This window comes from Chroicocephalus ridibundus, chromosome 9 (assembly GCF_963924245.1).
Source record: "Chroicocephalus ridibundus chromosome 9, bChrRid1.1, whole genome shotgun sequence".
Lineage (NCBI taxonomy): Eukaryota > Metazoa > Chordata > Aves > Charadriiformes > Laridae > Chroicocephalus > Chroicocephalus ridibundus.
In genome coordinates this window covers 14,684,289-14,700,658 of record NC_086292.1, presented here as the reverse complement: position 1 = coordinate 14,700,658, position 16,370 = coordinate 14,684,289, and the positions used below count along the sequence as shown (strand labels likewise).

At 46.7% G+C, this 16,370-nt stretch overlaps 1 protein-coding gene across 2 annotated transcripts in view; it reads left to right on the top strand.

Moving 5' to 3' along the window:
- Nucleotides 1–2,776: 2,776 nt before the first annotated feature.
- TRPC5 (transient receptor potential cation channel subfamily C member 5) overlaps nucleotides 2,777–16,370 on the top strand; it is a 102,001-nt gene continuing 88,407 nt past the window's right edge. For both annotated transcript variants that reach the window (XR_010072519.1, XM_063346416.1), the window contains exon 1: nucleotides 2,777–3,324. The gene's annotated coding sequence lies outside the window, so the exon portion shown is untranslated. The remainder of the gene's footprint in view (nucleotides 3,325–16,370) is intronic.

The window sequence follows — 16,370 nt, the reverse complement described above, 5'->3', positions numbered from 1 at the left end:
TTTTTCAAAAATAACACTGCTTTTTAATCACCCGCATTTATGGGATTTTGGGGGGCGTTGCTTTTTGAGTGAAGCTCCCCTCTGCCCAGCACCCCAGCTTCAACAGCTTTTCCTGTTGTCCCCTGGGGTGGCTTTGCACTCTTTTTATATGTGCAAAAAATCAACCCTTTGCTCTTCCAGACTGTGGTCACCTTGTAAGAGGCCCTGGCTGGGCAGAAACCAGGGCCAGGATTTGCAGGAGAATAAAAATCCTACAGAGAATATACCAAAGGAAAGTAATTAAACCAATCAGAAGGGGTTGCTGAAGAAGCCCTGACCTATGGTGTCACTATACAATGACTTGCTTCATGGTGTTTTTTTTTCTTTCTCGCTAAAACTATTTTCTGTCCATAATCTGAACCTAATCTTGGCTGCAAAAGGCACTGTCTCCTTGGGCTCAAGGCCATTCTCTGGCAGTAAATTCAGTTCATCCCACTGGAACGGGGACAAATGGGTGTTGTTTACAAAGCCAACTGCACCCACTCAGCACGTACACGTATATATGGTACAGCGAAACCCCTGCAGCAACGCGTCGCGTGTCCCAGTCCTTGAAAACCCAGACAAACTCATAAGCATGGGTTGACTGAATCTGAGCAGGAAGAAAATCATTTTGTGTTCTTGGACTGACACAAGATGCGGGCAGAAGTTTTGAATAAATGATTTGCTCTGAATCATTTACTCGGCACTACTCGAGTACCTTTGAGGACGAGGAGGGCTTCTAAACATTTGCAGTGATAAAATATTGAGTCGACTCAAGAACTGTTTTGCAGGGGGAGAAGCGTTCGTCCCGATGCTCTGACCGATTTAGCTTGTGCGGTCCTAGTGTAGCTGCCGGCGTGCTTTAACGTGCCCCGTTAAAGCCTCTGCTGCATTTCACCTTATAGGTGGGTGTGCCTCTGTGACAGATAAAGTGGTCCCCGTGCACAGACTGTAGCTGGCAAAGTGCTTTCTTAGAAAAAGTGCTAGCGAAGTGCAGTGAGTTCAGAGCGTTAGTATGTATTATTCATCTTTTAATAATATCGCAGCAAAATTCAGGGGAGTATGGCAACAATTTTGATCATTAAAGAGGGCAGGACATGGGTTTGACGTCTCTGTAAGGCCAATTACAAACTCCTCTTGAGCGTCAAGTCTTGGTTTCAAGCGCAAAGTGGTAAGAAAGGCTCATTGTAGCAATTATGGTGCTTACAAAGGAAAAACAATTTAATGCCAGGATTTTGTGCCCGTGGCAGAACTGCGGGGTGTGAGTGTGGGGGAGCAGAGTAAGAAACTCAAGGTGCTGCCAGGATGGTGGGATACTCCCCGTAGCCGGTCTGGCCGTGGGCAGCGTCGCAGCGTGCCGGTGAAGGCAGGATCGGTGTGAACGCCTCCACTGGAGCTCCTCTCTTCTGGTGTAAATAAAACGGAGAGGCGGGAAGTGAACCCCAGCATGGCCAGTGAAGCCTGGGGGAGTCAGTGGGAAAGGGAAGGAGGGGAAGACAGAAAAAGGCCGTCCTGATGACCAGAGGGAAGCTTTCCTGGCCAGGGGAAAGGTAAAAACTGGATTTCACTGGATTCAGTCTGTCATTTAACAAGTTATGAGTTTTTCTCAGTTATTCAATAGATTTAGACACCCACGTGTCGAAGTGTCTGGGAAACGAAGAGGAGAGATGAACTCAGAGCCCTGAGATGGACGGAAAGTTCAAACAGAGAGCTGGTCACTGAGCCGGGTGTCACTCCATGGGGTCCCGGCAGGGAATTGGGCTGGATGCGGCCCAGGCAGGTTTGTCCTGTGCCAGCAGGGCTCAGGCCGGGGCACCCGAGGCGCCAGGCCATGGTCCTTGTCCCCCCAACGCCTCTCACCACCCCAGGAGCGGCCGGGACGGAGGGAGGGAGGGACGGCCCAGGCCGGGCCTGGAGTGGTGTGAGGGAGCGGGGTGTGTGTGGGGGTGTATGGGTTTGGTTGGGGGGCAAGTGTGCATTGGGGTATGGGGGTGTATGGGGGGGTGGGTATGTGGGGGTGTGGGAGCGTGAGTACATGTGAGTAGATGTGTGTGTGTGTGGTGCTGTGGGGAGGTGGGGGTGTATGTGTGGGTGGGTGTGAGGGGGTGTGTGTGGATATGTGGGTGTGAGGGGGTGTGGGGGTGGATGCGTGTGTGTGAGGGGATGTGGGGGTGGATGTGCAGAGGTTGTGGGTCTGTGGAGGGTGTGTGTGTGTGGGTGTGGGTGTGTCGGGGGGTCATGTGTAGGTGTGTGGGGTTGTGGGTGTGTGGGAGTGTATGTGGGTGGATGGATGGGGGGGCTGTGTGTGTGTGTATGAGTGTGTGTGTGGAGTCTGTATCCATGTCTGTTTGTGAGTGTGTGGAAGGGGTTGCGTATGTGTGTGTGGTGTGAGGATGTGTGTGTGCCTCTTTGTGAGGGTGTGTGTGTTTGTGTGTGTGTGTGTGAGGGGAGTCTGTGTATTTGTGTGTGAGGGAAAGGTGGATGTGTGTGCGTGAGACACAGGAGGCAATATGTGTACGTGTGTGTGAGTGTGTGAGGGGAGGACGTGTGTGTGTGTGTGTGTGTGTGTGTGAGGAGGGCTGTATCCCCCTGAGTGTGTGAGGGGAGGATGGATGTGTGTGTGTGAGGAGGGCTGTGTCCCCATCAGCGTGTGAGGGAAGGACGGGTGGTGTGTGTGTGTGTGTGTGTGTGTGAGTGTGTGAGGGGAGGATGGGTGCGTGTGAGTGTGTGAGGGGGGCCATATCCCCGTGAGGGCGAGGGGAGGATGGATGTGCGTGCGTGAGGAGGGCTGTGTCCCTGTCAGTGTGTGCGGGGCGGGTGGATGTGTGTGTGTGTGTGTGCGGGGAGGTTGTACCCGCCCGTGCGAGGGGCGGCGTGTGCCTGTGAGGGAGTGCGAGGGGCGCTGCCTGCGCCCGCCCGCCACGCTCCGCTTCGCCTGGGGCCCGGCTGCCGCCGAGGGGCGGCGGGAGGCGGCGGGGGCGGCCAGCAGCACCGCGGCGGGGACACCCGCCTTTTTGGGACGCGGCTGGCAGCCCTGCCCGCCGCCCGCCCGCCCGCCGCCGGGGCCAGGACCGCCATGCCGCGCCCGCCGAGCCCTGCCCGCCGCCGGCCCCGCGGCTCGGCGCCGCCGGCAGCGGCGTAGCGCGCCCGCCTGGGGCGCTCGGGCCGGGCAACGCGGGCGGGGCGGCATGGGGGCTCCCCCCCCCGCGGCGCTGGGCGCGGAGGGGATTACAAATGAGCGGAGCGGCCCGGCGCCCCGGGACCGCGGGCACCCCGGCATGTAGAGCCTGACGGAGCGGCGCGGAGGTGAGCGGACCCCGGCGCGGCAGTGGGGCGGTGGGGGCGCGAACCTTGCGCGGGGAGCGGACCCTCGGCGGCGGGTGGATGCTGAGAGCCCTCTCGGTCCCCTCTTGGCGCCGGCCGAACTTGGAGCCGCGGCTGTTAAATGCTCCCCTCGCCCCGGGTCCTCGGGCGCCGCGTGTGACATCCTTCACATGGTGTGTGTCCCCGCGGCAGGCACAAGCCTCCACCTGCCCCGGCTCGGAGGGGTTTCTCCCGCTGAAGTTGACAGCGGCGGAGCAGGGCCGGGCCCCCCCATCCCCGGGGCCGCGCTCCCGCGGCACCGCCGGGACCCCCAGCCCAAGGAACGGTGCTGCATTTTAGCTGCCCTTGCGCTAAATGGCAGCGCGAACGGCGCGTAGCGGACGAGACACCTGCATCCCTCACATGTGCCGGTTAAATACGAATGTAAATTGTTATTAATTAGGGTAGCCTTTGACCCGGTTGTGAGTCGTCTCCCCGACCCGTGAGCCCTCAAAATGGGAAAGGTGACAGGGATGTCGGAGGGGGTGTTCTCTGCTGTTGATGCTCACAGAAGAACTGCCTCATTTACCGTCCCCTCGGTCCACAGACTATCGAGCATCTTGCAGTTTATAGTTTATCAAATTCCGCAGCCTAAAAAAAAAGTCAGGGCTGATTTTCAAGACTCTTCATAAGTTCATTTGTTTACTACTGAGCCGTGACTTCAGTGGTCTCTTTGGTATAAAAACATTCTGCTTGTGTGATATTTTTGGTGGCATTGACAACAGATTTGTTAGTCATGGTTATGAATATGGTAATGTGCAAATCTTCCATTAAATTCTACATGCCCTAGGTAACATGGTTGAACAGTCATGTATGAAGTCTTGCGTTCTCACTGCTGCTGCAAGGGAGTAACGTCGCTTTGAACTTCCAGTCCGTTTGATCACTTCCTCTTAACTTTTCCACTGTATTATAAAAGATATTTAATCTTCCTGCTGGTCAAATGCAAACCCTAAGTTTTGTGTCAGGTGCACCTCCTTGCAAGCAAGCTTATGTAATGCGGCGCCCTGTGCAGAATGCAAGAGGAGATGGAAGGAAAGGTTTTGGGAAAGAGGATGGACATGTCGTTACAGTGCCTCTGTGTGTGCCTGCATGTCCCCATAGGAGAAGAACTGAGGAGGGTTATTTACTTCTGTTCTGTGGACATCCTGCCTGATCCTGGGCAAGTCTCTCTGTCGTCTTCGGTGTTGCTTGCCTTCTCCGTAAAATATGGCTTATCTTGTGTTACTGCTTCTCAGGGCTGTGTGAAGCTACTCAGAAGCCCTTGAAAACACTTTTCAGCCAGGGAGGTACTGTGTAAATGCAAATTACTGTATTGCTGTTTTAAAAATGCTTTTCAGAAGTTAAAGCAGTATCTTTAGGCAGTTTATTGAAACTGTACCCAAATGTATTTTCAGACAGCTCTAAAGCAGACTAAAGGAACTATTTTCTTGAGTAATACTCCCCTATAAAGAAATCTAGTGTAATTTCTCAAGAAAAGAAAAAAATTCACATTTGGGTGTTACCAGGCATGTCAGTCTTTGTTCTGTCTGTGAATATTTACCCCCAGTTTCTCAGCATGTAACTTGCCAATAATTATCAGCTCATGAAACACTTCAGTCCTAGACCATTAAAGCTCTAGGTGGTGGATGAAGACATGAAAGAACTTATCCTGACCATGACATCAAACTGGCCCACTGCGAGCCTGCTGGTCTCTGTGGTGTGGCTTTGCTGTTCCATTTGATTGTACTTTTATTCTCAGATATAGCACTGATCAATACGCTATCAGCTAGGAGCAGGTCTTTCTAGGCAAGAACTATGTCTCAGATACTGCTACAGGGCACATTCCTAGCATTAAAAGTAAAGGAAAAGGTCCAGGTGCTGGCTTGCTTTTTTTTTTTTTTTTTTTAACAACGTGAGAAGAAACTAGGTGGACTAAGAATTGAGTTTGAGCCTAACCTCTGATCAGCTTTGATTTATCTTGCAAGTACATAGAACATTAACAGAATTCCTTATTTTTATTACTGGGATTTTGAGAGACTTCTTTATATTTTGATGTGCATTGCTTGCATTCTGTCATATTGAAAGCTCATTGGTTTTGTCATACATTTTTTAAAAGGCATTGTTATTTTTCTTAACCATCTTCTGCTTTGGTAGAATCTCTGAATAGCTTCTACTCAGAATTACATTTGAGGTAATGCTACACACAAAATTATTTGATTAGCTTGCTTTTTGAAAAGATTTATTTTCAGACAACCTTAAAAAAATTCTTAGAATGTTAATTCTGAGGTCTTTTCATGTTGTGGATTTTATAGACAAGGTACTGTCAGCTGAGTTATAAGTCTTGCTAATAATATGATTATGTTGTTTTTTGAGAGATATAGTTCTTGAAAACATACCTCAGAGGAGAAAATTCACAAAAGCTATGTGCAAATATTCTTTTTTTTCTACAACAGATGGAAGAGCTCGATAATCACCACTCAAGGGGGGCTAAAATTAGTTTGAAACAGAAAAGATTATTCCTACAAGTACAGTAGTATAATTTGTACGAAATGAGCCAAATCCTACTAATTGTTACACTGGTGTAAATATAGAGTAATTCCTTTGCCTGGAGTTTCTCCTTCTTCATGAAGTAATGTAGAACACAGGGGATTATGATGCTGTTGAATTTTGACATGTTTGTAAGACCAGAGTCAGTTCTTCTTGAAACACAGAATTTAGCCGCCTGTTCTCATGTTCACAACAGCGTAATATTCACTCACCGAGACTCCAATTCAAAATTTGCTGTAATATGATTGTGGGTAGAGGGTTGCTGAATGACTCAGATGAATGTAGCTCAGAGTAAACAAACATGTAAATCATTTCTGGCTAGAACGAAAGAAAAGAAAACATGAGAGAGCAGAGAAAAGCCAGCCTCAAGGACGAGACATTTATAATGATATGATCAGCAAGTATCACCAAGTTCAGCAGGATTCAACCATCAAAAACTCAGGAATGGATTTGCCGCAGTCTTTTACCTTTGGTAATGAGAGGAACCTGTATGGACTGCCTAAATGCAAGTATTACAAGGAAGCAGAGTTTTCCAGTTGCTTGGGCTGATGGTCTGGTACAAAGGTGAGCAGGCTCGTGTCAAAAGCTGCATTTGGGCACATTTAAATGGCCCACTATGAGATCTGGAAACCAGGCATACTGCCTGTCTCGGAGAGGCAGGATGCTGCCAGTGACTGATTGGTAGTCTCTACAATGCCCAATTCGGGAAAAATACAAGCTAGCAAGTGATTCCTGGAAGTTTGTGAACCCAAAATCCTGGATAGCAATGAGGAGTTAGTATGAGTAACTGCAGCAGGATCCAGACCCAACTCGTGGTTCAGATTAACGACGACTAGAGCAAGTCACTGGCTTTGAAACAACTGTAGGTTTCTTGTTAGCTAGGTGAGTCTCTATCACAAAATCAGAGCAAGGCAAAAGCTATTCTCATCTGTTTTTCCTGCCAAGGGAGACAACCAGTAAGCACAAAGCACTGCATCAGAGCATCTTGACAGTCCGGTCCTCTTTTGACTGCCGAGGCCCAGTGCAGTTAAAAGGCGAAGGAAGATGGAGCTGTCTTTGGGTGGGGGAGACTGCAGTCACTGGACAGCTGGGGCAGGCTTTTTATCCCTTTCAGCTGTCTGAGCTATTACGCTTCAGTGTGTTTTCAGGGTAAGTTAGGTTAAGTTCCCTCTTGGGGAAGCAAGAAATGTGCTGGCATCCAGGGTTGAAATGAGGAGAGCTGGGGCTGGTCCCCTTCTGCTGCACAAGGATCAGTTCCCCAGAGCTCTGCCTGCCTGCTGGCTAACCTGCCTCCTGTTTTGGCCACTTTTACCATCATGGTAAAGAGAGGATGCTGTGTTGTTGTGTGGCGTTGTTCAGTGTATAACCTATCCTCTTCCTGAGATTCCCTGTCTTGGAAAGGAATGAGGAGTCCTTAGAGAAGTGTGGCTGTAGGTATGGCATCCTTGCGGTGTTTTCAGTGAGATGATGGCTGTGAACTAGAGAGACAAGGTATATTTCTCTATGCGTATGAGTAGCAGGTAGACCTCAGTCCTCACTTCTCCATTTTTTATTTTCTTTAGGGTATATCAGGTTTTATATAGTGTTGGTCACTGTGGCCATGATAGGAGACTTGACTTAGGCAGCAGGATATTTTTTGCTAATAGGAATTATGGGTGTTTCTGTTAGGTCGTTAGACATGTATTATTATTTATTCTCAGCTCAATCTCTGGATTCAAGCCAGGAAGCTACTTTGTCCTTATTCCCTTTTCCCTTCTCTGTCTCTCTCCCTCTTCATGTGCAGTGGACATATTCCAGTAAGCACTGAAGCAATTTCCTAGCCCCTCTCTTGTGTCCTGCATCCCATTTGCATCCTTAGAGAGGAATCTGATTCACTATTTGGGAAAGATTGACTTAAGCACCTGAATAGAGCCAGATATGTTTCCTATCATGTCTGCTAATTAAATTGTAATCATTATTACCACAGGATGCTGTTGAGAGCAAAAGCATAAGCAGTTTGAAAAAGATGAGACGAGTTCACAATGAACAGAGCGTGGATAGGAAACACGATGGTCTGGATGTAACCTCTGGCTCTACACTATGAATTGTCAGATGCAGGGAAGGTGCAGAGGGAACAGTCACTGTAAATGCAGTGGGCACAGACTGCTGCCCATCACCAGAGATAACATCCTAGGATAGAAGGACCATGGGTCTAATCTATTCCTGTGTTCTTCCAGCACCGACACACATAGCTTGCTAAAACAGCAATTCGCTTTCTTCTCAGTAAAATAAAAAGGGAAGAAAAGAGCTTATGGAATACTGTTTATTGGGCATTTTGGTTCCAGAATGATAACCAGAGTAGAGATTTCAGCCTGCTCTCACAGGTATTAATGGATTAACATAGGAAGCTGCAAGAATTTCATTGTGTGAAGCCTTACTGGCAAAGCAGAGTGAGAGGATGAAGCCATTTGGGGCTCAGGGCTCTGGCTGGGACAAGAAGATGAAATAATTCCACTCTCTCATTCGGTCTTTGTGTCTGGTTTGTTCTTGTTTGTGCTGCATTATGAAATGGAGGTGCTGATCTCTTACTTAGCCCGGAGCTGCAGTTAATGGAAATACCTGTATTATGTGTATCGGGGTATTTGAAGATTTCCAGGTGGAAAGACCCTGAGGTTTCTAAAATTGCCCTAGTACACTAAAATTGTTCCTAATGGGGACAAGAGGAATAAAGATTCCTAAGATGTCAGTGCCTTGTCACTGACTCTTCACCCTGTTTTCTTGGGAGGTTGAGTTAGATGCAGGGACATGGTCACTGAATAAACGGACAAGGAGCTGTGAGATGGGTCCCCAAGGTACAACTAGGAAGGCTATTTCAAAGAGGAGCATCTGCTTCAAAAGAGGGGTTTTTTAACACTAGAGGAGAGGTTACATTGGCAAAGGAAGTAAAGCCTGATCTAGGGAAGGGGAAGAGGGCAGGGGATGACAGAGGATGTTCAAACATAAGATGTGAAATCTCTGCAGCATATTTAAGGCTATAGTGAAAATCCTTTACCCAGATCCTTCTTTCCTCTGTAACGCCATCAGGGGATCCTCATTTGGGAAGAGCAGACTGTGTCTCTGAAGAGTCCTAAAAGTCTTACAAAGTTTGCTTCTCCTGCAATACCCTATTTCTTCAGCAAGAACACAAGGACTAACCTCCCTCTTGGGAAAGACCATGAGGGCTATATCTGAAGGTGACTGTGCCCAGTGGCTCCATAGGGGTTGCTGGGGAGAACAGGGCTGCCCAGCCAGAAGTCCTGTTTTCCACCAGCCTGCTGGCTCCTTGGCAGGGACAGCAACTCCCATGAGGTCCTGGCTGACACCCCGTTGCCAGCTCCCACTGTCAGGGGGATGCACAACAGGAGATAGATACAACATGTCCACGTCACTGTTCCTGACAGACACTGAGTCCTCCTTCTGTGCCATAGATATAAGGGGCACAAGCTGAACCCAGATCAAGGGAGTGCTCTATAGCTGGGAAGAGGGTTTCAGGCTTCTCAGATTCAAGGTCTAAAAAAAAGTGTATGTCTTAAAATGCACATCTTTGTTTAAGCCTGGAGCTCTGTGTTTATGCAGTGTTAGGGCAAATGTTCTGACATTTGTCTGTGGGTTTCTATTGATCTTGAAATCATGCCAAGTTTGAAATGATATCTTTCCAGCTGCCCTTACTTCTTCACCATATACAGGGATTGATGCTGGTGTGCACACATGCACACTACTAAGATTACATGAAGAGTTGGTGATGGGGAGCGATATGCTGTGGTCCTGCAAGCACACGCGCCTGCGCACACACACAAAATGGCTTCACTTCCACATTATCTCCTGCAGTTTTCCCTGCACCCTGTCTGTAACCTAATCAAACAGGCTGAGCAGCTGGTGAGTGGGCGCCTTGCCTGTCAAAGACATGGGTATGAATATCAGCAGTCAACAAGCCATCACATTAGCTATTGGCACAAAATATAATCAGTGAGGGTAGACACCCCTCCCAAAAATAAACCCATTGCTGTCCACAGAAGCCACATGGACCCCTGGTTGACTGAAATAGTTTGGGAAAAGAAAGAATTTGGAGAATGGCTTTGCTGAAAGTAATACGTGCAGGATGCTGCAATGGATGAAAGGAAGAGGTATTTTAGAAGTCTTCTAGCTCTTCGTGCAAGGGTTTACATCCAATCTCCTGTCAAAAATATTCATCTGCACTGGCCATACATCTATGGAGGGTGTCAGGTACCACAAATTCTAGCAGATCTTTCTGGGTTGTCTTCTGATTTTGCCAAACATTTGAATGTACTCATGAATGGAACAAGACAGAAAATGGCGGGGGGGTGTTCTCCTACAAACATAACAGACACCAAGCCCTGACAGTTTGTGATTATTTATGCAAAATGGAGCATCTAGAGAAGTCAAGAGCCTGGTACTTAAATCACTCAGCAGAAGGATGGGGAAAGAAAAGGAAAGGCTGGGATTCAGGTGACCAACGCAAGGGTGACCCTGGCCAAAGTCTGTTTGGTCTTTCTTGTATGGAAGAAAGATCAGACTTGTCAGAGTTATTATCTTTGTTTGGTCCCTGCTCAGGGACATTTTCAGTCCAAGGCTAAGCTCAGTTCTCAGAATTCCCAATTCTTGCCTGGCTGAAGGGAAATGTGGCTCTAATTGGCCCATACTCTTTCACCAGTCCTGGGACTGGCCACGGGTTGAATTGCTGGTGAAATCTGAAGGGACCCTCTGGACCTACGAGGTGACCAGGGAAACAACAATGGGAAACGGAAAAATTCCCACTGACTTTAGTGAGCTTTGGATCTGGGCTTGAAGAGCAATGTTCTTTTTTCAGACATTCTCACTGTCCTCTGAATGGCTTAATTTCATGCTTTCTTAAAGCCCAATAGCTGATGGCACCAAAATTCAGGGTGAAGTATTTGGGGTGTAATGAAGGAGCAGGGTTGCTGCCATGATCTTGCCATGCATGTTTGGATTAATCTTTCTCGCTTATGAAAATCAACTGGAAACAAAGCTCCCTCCCCAGTGTCACTGACCTGTTCAGAGCAGGCCAGTTCAGGGCTGCTTTGTGTGTTCGCTTTTTTTGGCATCAGAGCCTTTCTTTTTTTCCTGCTTCTGCATTCAGAGCTTCCCCTCAGTGGCCAAAGGTGCAGGGACACCTGCCTTCACTGGCGTGGCAGGCGACTTGTGAAGGTGACCTCTTCAGGAGCATCTTTCTGTCCCTCCCAGAATGAGGGCTGACTCAGCCCAGGAGTTTGGGCTTGTGTTCAGACTCAGCCCTCGGTAAGCATGGAGTTACACATGGCTGGATGAAAGCCAAGTGCGTTGTGTTGCACTGTGACAGGCTGAAGGGAAGGGAACTAAGGAGTTGCTCCAGATAGTGTCACAGAGATGTGATTCCTGCAGTCCTGCTACACAGCCCCTTTCATGGCAGTGCTCGTTTAGAATCCTTTAATCTGGTTATTCTGCTTGGCTGAAGTCCTTTAGCCGCCAAACTTGCAGCGCAGAGGCTGTGGTGTCGTCAGAGGGTCCTGTGCCTGATTGTTCCTACATTTGAACCAGAATAAGACCACAAACACCTGTCAAACCTCCACTGCTGTCAGATTATGCATAGCCCCTACATTGTTAGATGGATTTTGTTGTTGTTTATGGATACTTCAGAACCTGATCTAGGTTCTACAAATGGCTCTGGTATTCCTGGACGTTTGGCCAAACATGTTTTTGCCAGTAATGGCTTGTAAACTGGTCTCTCACTTTCCGTGGTGCCTGTAGGAAAATTTGGGCAGCCACAGGATGCGGCTTGTCTTGATCCAGATACTGATGCTTGAGCCTGACAGCCTGCTCTGTTCAAATGCCCTCCAGTGGTACTGGCAAGCTGAGTGCTGTTGTACACATTGAGGCATGGGGTTTCCTCCCTTTTCAAGTGATAACCATGCATGAGTGAGTACACGCTGGGGCATACAGCAGTGTGCCGTCACAGAGCAGTGAGGCCTGGTCCGTAGCATGTTCCCATGCTTAAATGTTGAAGCGTTATGAAGAGAATGCAGAGTTCAAAGTAAATCGAATTAGGCCTTTAGTTCTTGTTCATTTCTGGAAAATCTGAAATGGTGTTAATGTTGTGTCTATATTGCAGTTGCGGTTTAAATTGTCTTTATGGATTGAGCCTCCTAACATGGAGTTAGGATAGATTAGCAGCATCGTCACCCATTTTACAGACAAGGAAAGATAAACACAGCAGCATACCCGTGATGATGCAAGATCAAGAAGTCAAAGCCAGGTCTTCTGCTTCCTTGATGCCATGCCATGCAAAGCTGTCACTGAGTTCACTTTATTAATTCAGAAGCAAAATAACAATGTGCTACTAATAATGTGGTTACACGGGGGATACTAACATGCTATGTAGATTTTGTGATGGATGGATTCTAGTTTTAATCATCTTTTATAGCCCCAACATATATAATATGCCTTTATGAATACTAATTGGGGAATGAAATCATAAAAAATGGAGACTTCAGATGAGGAGACACAAAACCCATCCCACTTCCCACAAAGAGACCATTAGCGGTGGTGCAGTTGCACATGCACACACATCGTGTTGCTATGACCAGCTTAAACTCAATATTGAACATGTCCAGTGCTAAAATGGGACTAGCAGTTGGGAAGAAAGGAACATAAAGTAGGTTATTTATGAAATAATTATGAAGCACTCTTAGATCGAGGATCCAAGCAAAAGAGTTTGTAGAAGAAACTCCTGTAGAAGTTTGTAGATTCTTTACCTCTGTCTTGCTGGATGATAGAGGATGGAGCAAGCTGGGGGGCAGTCTTTTTTCTCCATTGCATAGGTGACAATTTTATTGCTGCTAAGGTCAGCCCAAAGCAGAGGTAAATGACTGAATTAAAATCTTCAAATATGAAAAGTGAAGAATATGGGCAGGTCTTCTCTTCAGTGGAACTAAAGCCTTCTACAGAAAAGATCGTTTATAAATATAATGGATAACTGATGCTGTTCAAAAGTACTGGTTTGTTTCCAAATTAACCAGCATGTAAGTAGACTTACTCTTTACTCATTTAAATTCATTCTTTTTTAATCTTGGTTTCGATCCAGAGGCCTGATCTACTGTTTTTTATCCAACACTCCTGTTGAATCCATATGGATCAATTATCGTTATCCAGAGCATCAGGTTGGTCCTAAAGAGAGCCTCTCACATCTGAAAAATGAACCATGGAAACAGCCTCCTTGGATTGCAGAATTTTTCTAGCCTAGATGGACCACCTTTGTGCAGTGGGGATGCTGGAGACACAGAGGGGTGTTTGAGTAACGAAAGGTTTTTTAGTCTGACCATCTCCATTTTCATAGGTGTTTGGAGATTGACTGCATTTTGCACGAGTGCCCAAGTCCATGGGAACTGATGAATACTGATGGACTATTTCTGGTGGAAACCAAGTCATCTGTTCGCATTAGACCAGCCTATCGTGTGTTTGTAGTACTGCTGACAGTGCCTTTCATATCTAGGCAGCTGGGGAGACCTTGCGGGGGGAAACCATAGATTTAGCCTGTAGGACATACTAGAACCCAACTGCATGTGATCGTTTCAATAAAGGATCCTATTTGTATTTGTTACTGCCCAGGAACATACCATGACCTGAACATCTTCTTTACCCTCCTGGGTAATGTCAATACAGTCTTTGCACTCTCCAATGTTTCCTGTTACCAAGATACCTTATTTCTGCATATAGATATAGAAGGCATCACGAGATGGTCCTGTATATTCGTGCTTTGTTTGGTCCTAAAGCTCCCCAGCTGCACATATCCAAGCCCAGCAAAGCACTGGTGACATATGGCTAGAGACATACTCCTAAACTGGGACTTGTTCTCTTCTCTTGCCTCTTTTGGGGGTGCTGAGTAGGGAAGATAGAGCCCAAAAGTGAGAGTGACAATAGACTAACTCAAAACATAGCAGGCTTTGGAGCTGAGAAGTGAAGAAGTTCAATAACAGCATGTGATAGACTACATCGGTGGTACATGAAACGAGAAGCAAAGCATGGAGAGACTTTGATGTGCTACCAAAGCTTTGCAATACCTTTCCTGCTGAGTTAGAGGAGAGTTTTAATTCGGTGAGTCTAGTCAATGGCATCCGCCCAGTGTAACAAAGCAGGAAGGAGTCCAGAACAGTGGCTTCTCTTCTCAGTTTTACCCGTGCAATTAGGAATTATGTCACTGAAGTCATCAAGACAAGTGAATCTGCATAAACAGAATGAAATTCAGAGTGAGTAAGATGCATTTGAAACAATTTGGCTCTGGTTTTGGCTGAAGTGATGTGAAGGAAGAAAGTAGTAAATTAATAACTAACACCAGAGAGGAAAATAGAAAAGGAAGTTAAGAGAAGGGAGAGCTCTAAGTATTTTCTTGCACTAAGATGACATATAAATATATACAGACTTAATTAGGAGAAGGTTACTTGAAATCTCAAAGCCAGCTATCAGCTTCTCACTTTCTAACAATATTTTGTTACAGCCTACTATAAAAAAGGCATTTAATTAAAACAGATTTATTCATCCAATCATATAGGCGTTACAATGAGACACTGTTTCCAGAACTTGGGTCCTTTTATTCAATTTAATGGAAAGTAATAATATAATGGAAAAGATTTCTCCTATGTTAATAGGCAATATTCATCCCTTGTACCTGAGCATTGGTTTGTTCTGTTGTCTTTGCCCTGAGCCTAGCAGACTGCAAACACTCTGAGATTTTGTCCTGCATTTTATGTGTGTAAAGGGAGGATTTTCCCAGAAATGTTTTCAGTTGCAATGCTGTAGTTGCTTATATTGCTTACTTAGACTTCTCTGTGTGCCCTAAGGATTTGCAGTCCTATGCTAATGTAATACATAAAGTAGAGTCACCTTGACTTCACATTTATCAGCTTATGCAAGTGCTAACCTTTTACTGCACTGCAACAGAAATGTCATTCCTGTTCAGCCTCGAGATGACAAACAAACAGCTTCATTGTCAATAACAGATTTAGGAGGCTGGCTGGCTCAGTGGCTGATGCGGTGGCTTTGGGATCGTAGTTCTTGTCAAACACTACACAAACAGAGTGGGCAATCATAATTTTTTTCCCCAGGGAGGGATGGTGTTTGTGTGTTTCTTTGTTTGTTTGTTTGAGTGGTTTCACCTTTTTCAGTCTTAAGGAGGGCATACTTGAGGTATCCTGAATATTTCATGCCAGCTTTCCGCTCACTGTCTGTGGCGTTATCTGGTACAGTGTTTGCACTCATTTGGGGCAGCTCGAACTGTAGGATCCTTGGCAGGAATGCAGTATCCCTAGAGCTATCACTGCCCCTCATTTTCTTTTATGGAAGTTGAAGTCCAGAATGAAATTTGGGAAACATATGGATAGCATTTGACTTTTTCAACCGGAAATGTCAGCCAAGTAACATTTGTGGAACCAGTGTAGCCAGACGCCGGGCGATAGTCACTGTGTAACAGCCTGGACCGTCCTGCTAAGGATTTACAAAGAGACTCGGTAGCTCACCTGAAATATAGGGCAATTCTTGGAGTAGTCCAGCTTCTTTCACCCAGTCCCACTAAGCGAGTGGGACACTGTTTGTTTTACCTGACCTAGCATGTTGAGAGTGAGCTTGAGAGCTGCTGTCATTAAAAGCACCACAGAAAACTCAAAGCACAGATAAAGGGAAACTGGGCAATAATCCTCACCAAAAAAAAGCCTAAACCTATTTCAGGGCCCAGAATATACCCTTAGAAAAACACTTTGATTTTGCTAAGGAAAATAAGTCATCCATGACTAAGCGAGGGTGGACTGTTCTGTGATACCTCAGTGATGAAAGGAAATCCAGAGTACTAGGAGGAAAAATAAAGACTTGAGGTAGAAAGGCATCTTCAACTTGGGATCTCTTCAAATTGTGTACTCCTAATAAATGCCACCTGGAGCCTCGAGGTCTGGCCTTGGGGAGAGGTGCAAGGATTGTAGTGCCTTCCTTCCCATTACAAGAGTGTGTGGGCAGGAGGCAAGTGGGCTTCATGGGGGCAAAGAGAAAAACAGTGACAAGGTTATTGCAGGGACTGATGCACAACAGTGTGCCAGGGTTATCTGAGTCAGCAGCAAGAAATACCTTTAATTTTTTTAAGGTAGAGCTGGGAGCAAAAGCAGGGCAGAGGGAAGAGCTTATAGTGACCATGATAGTATGGGTAGAGCCCAGGGCTTATAGCCCTCCTGCCCGTCATCATTCATCCTCCCCATGGAAATACAGAGGCAACCAGTGGTAAGAAAAACAGTCTGGGTGTTCAGGTAACTAGTTTCTAACAAACAGAAAAGAGGTCTTCACTGACAGCAAAATCCAGCTAAAAAAGAGGATGCAAGGGCTCCTCAGAGTGCTGGAGGGCACAGGAAAGTAGGTGGTGAATCTGTCTTCACACTCGAGAGCTGTGCTGT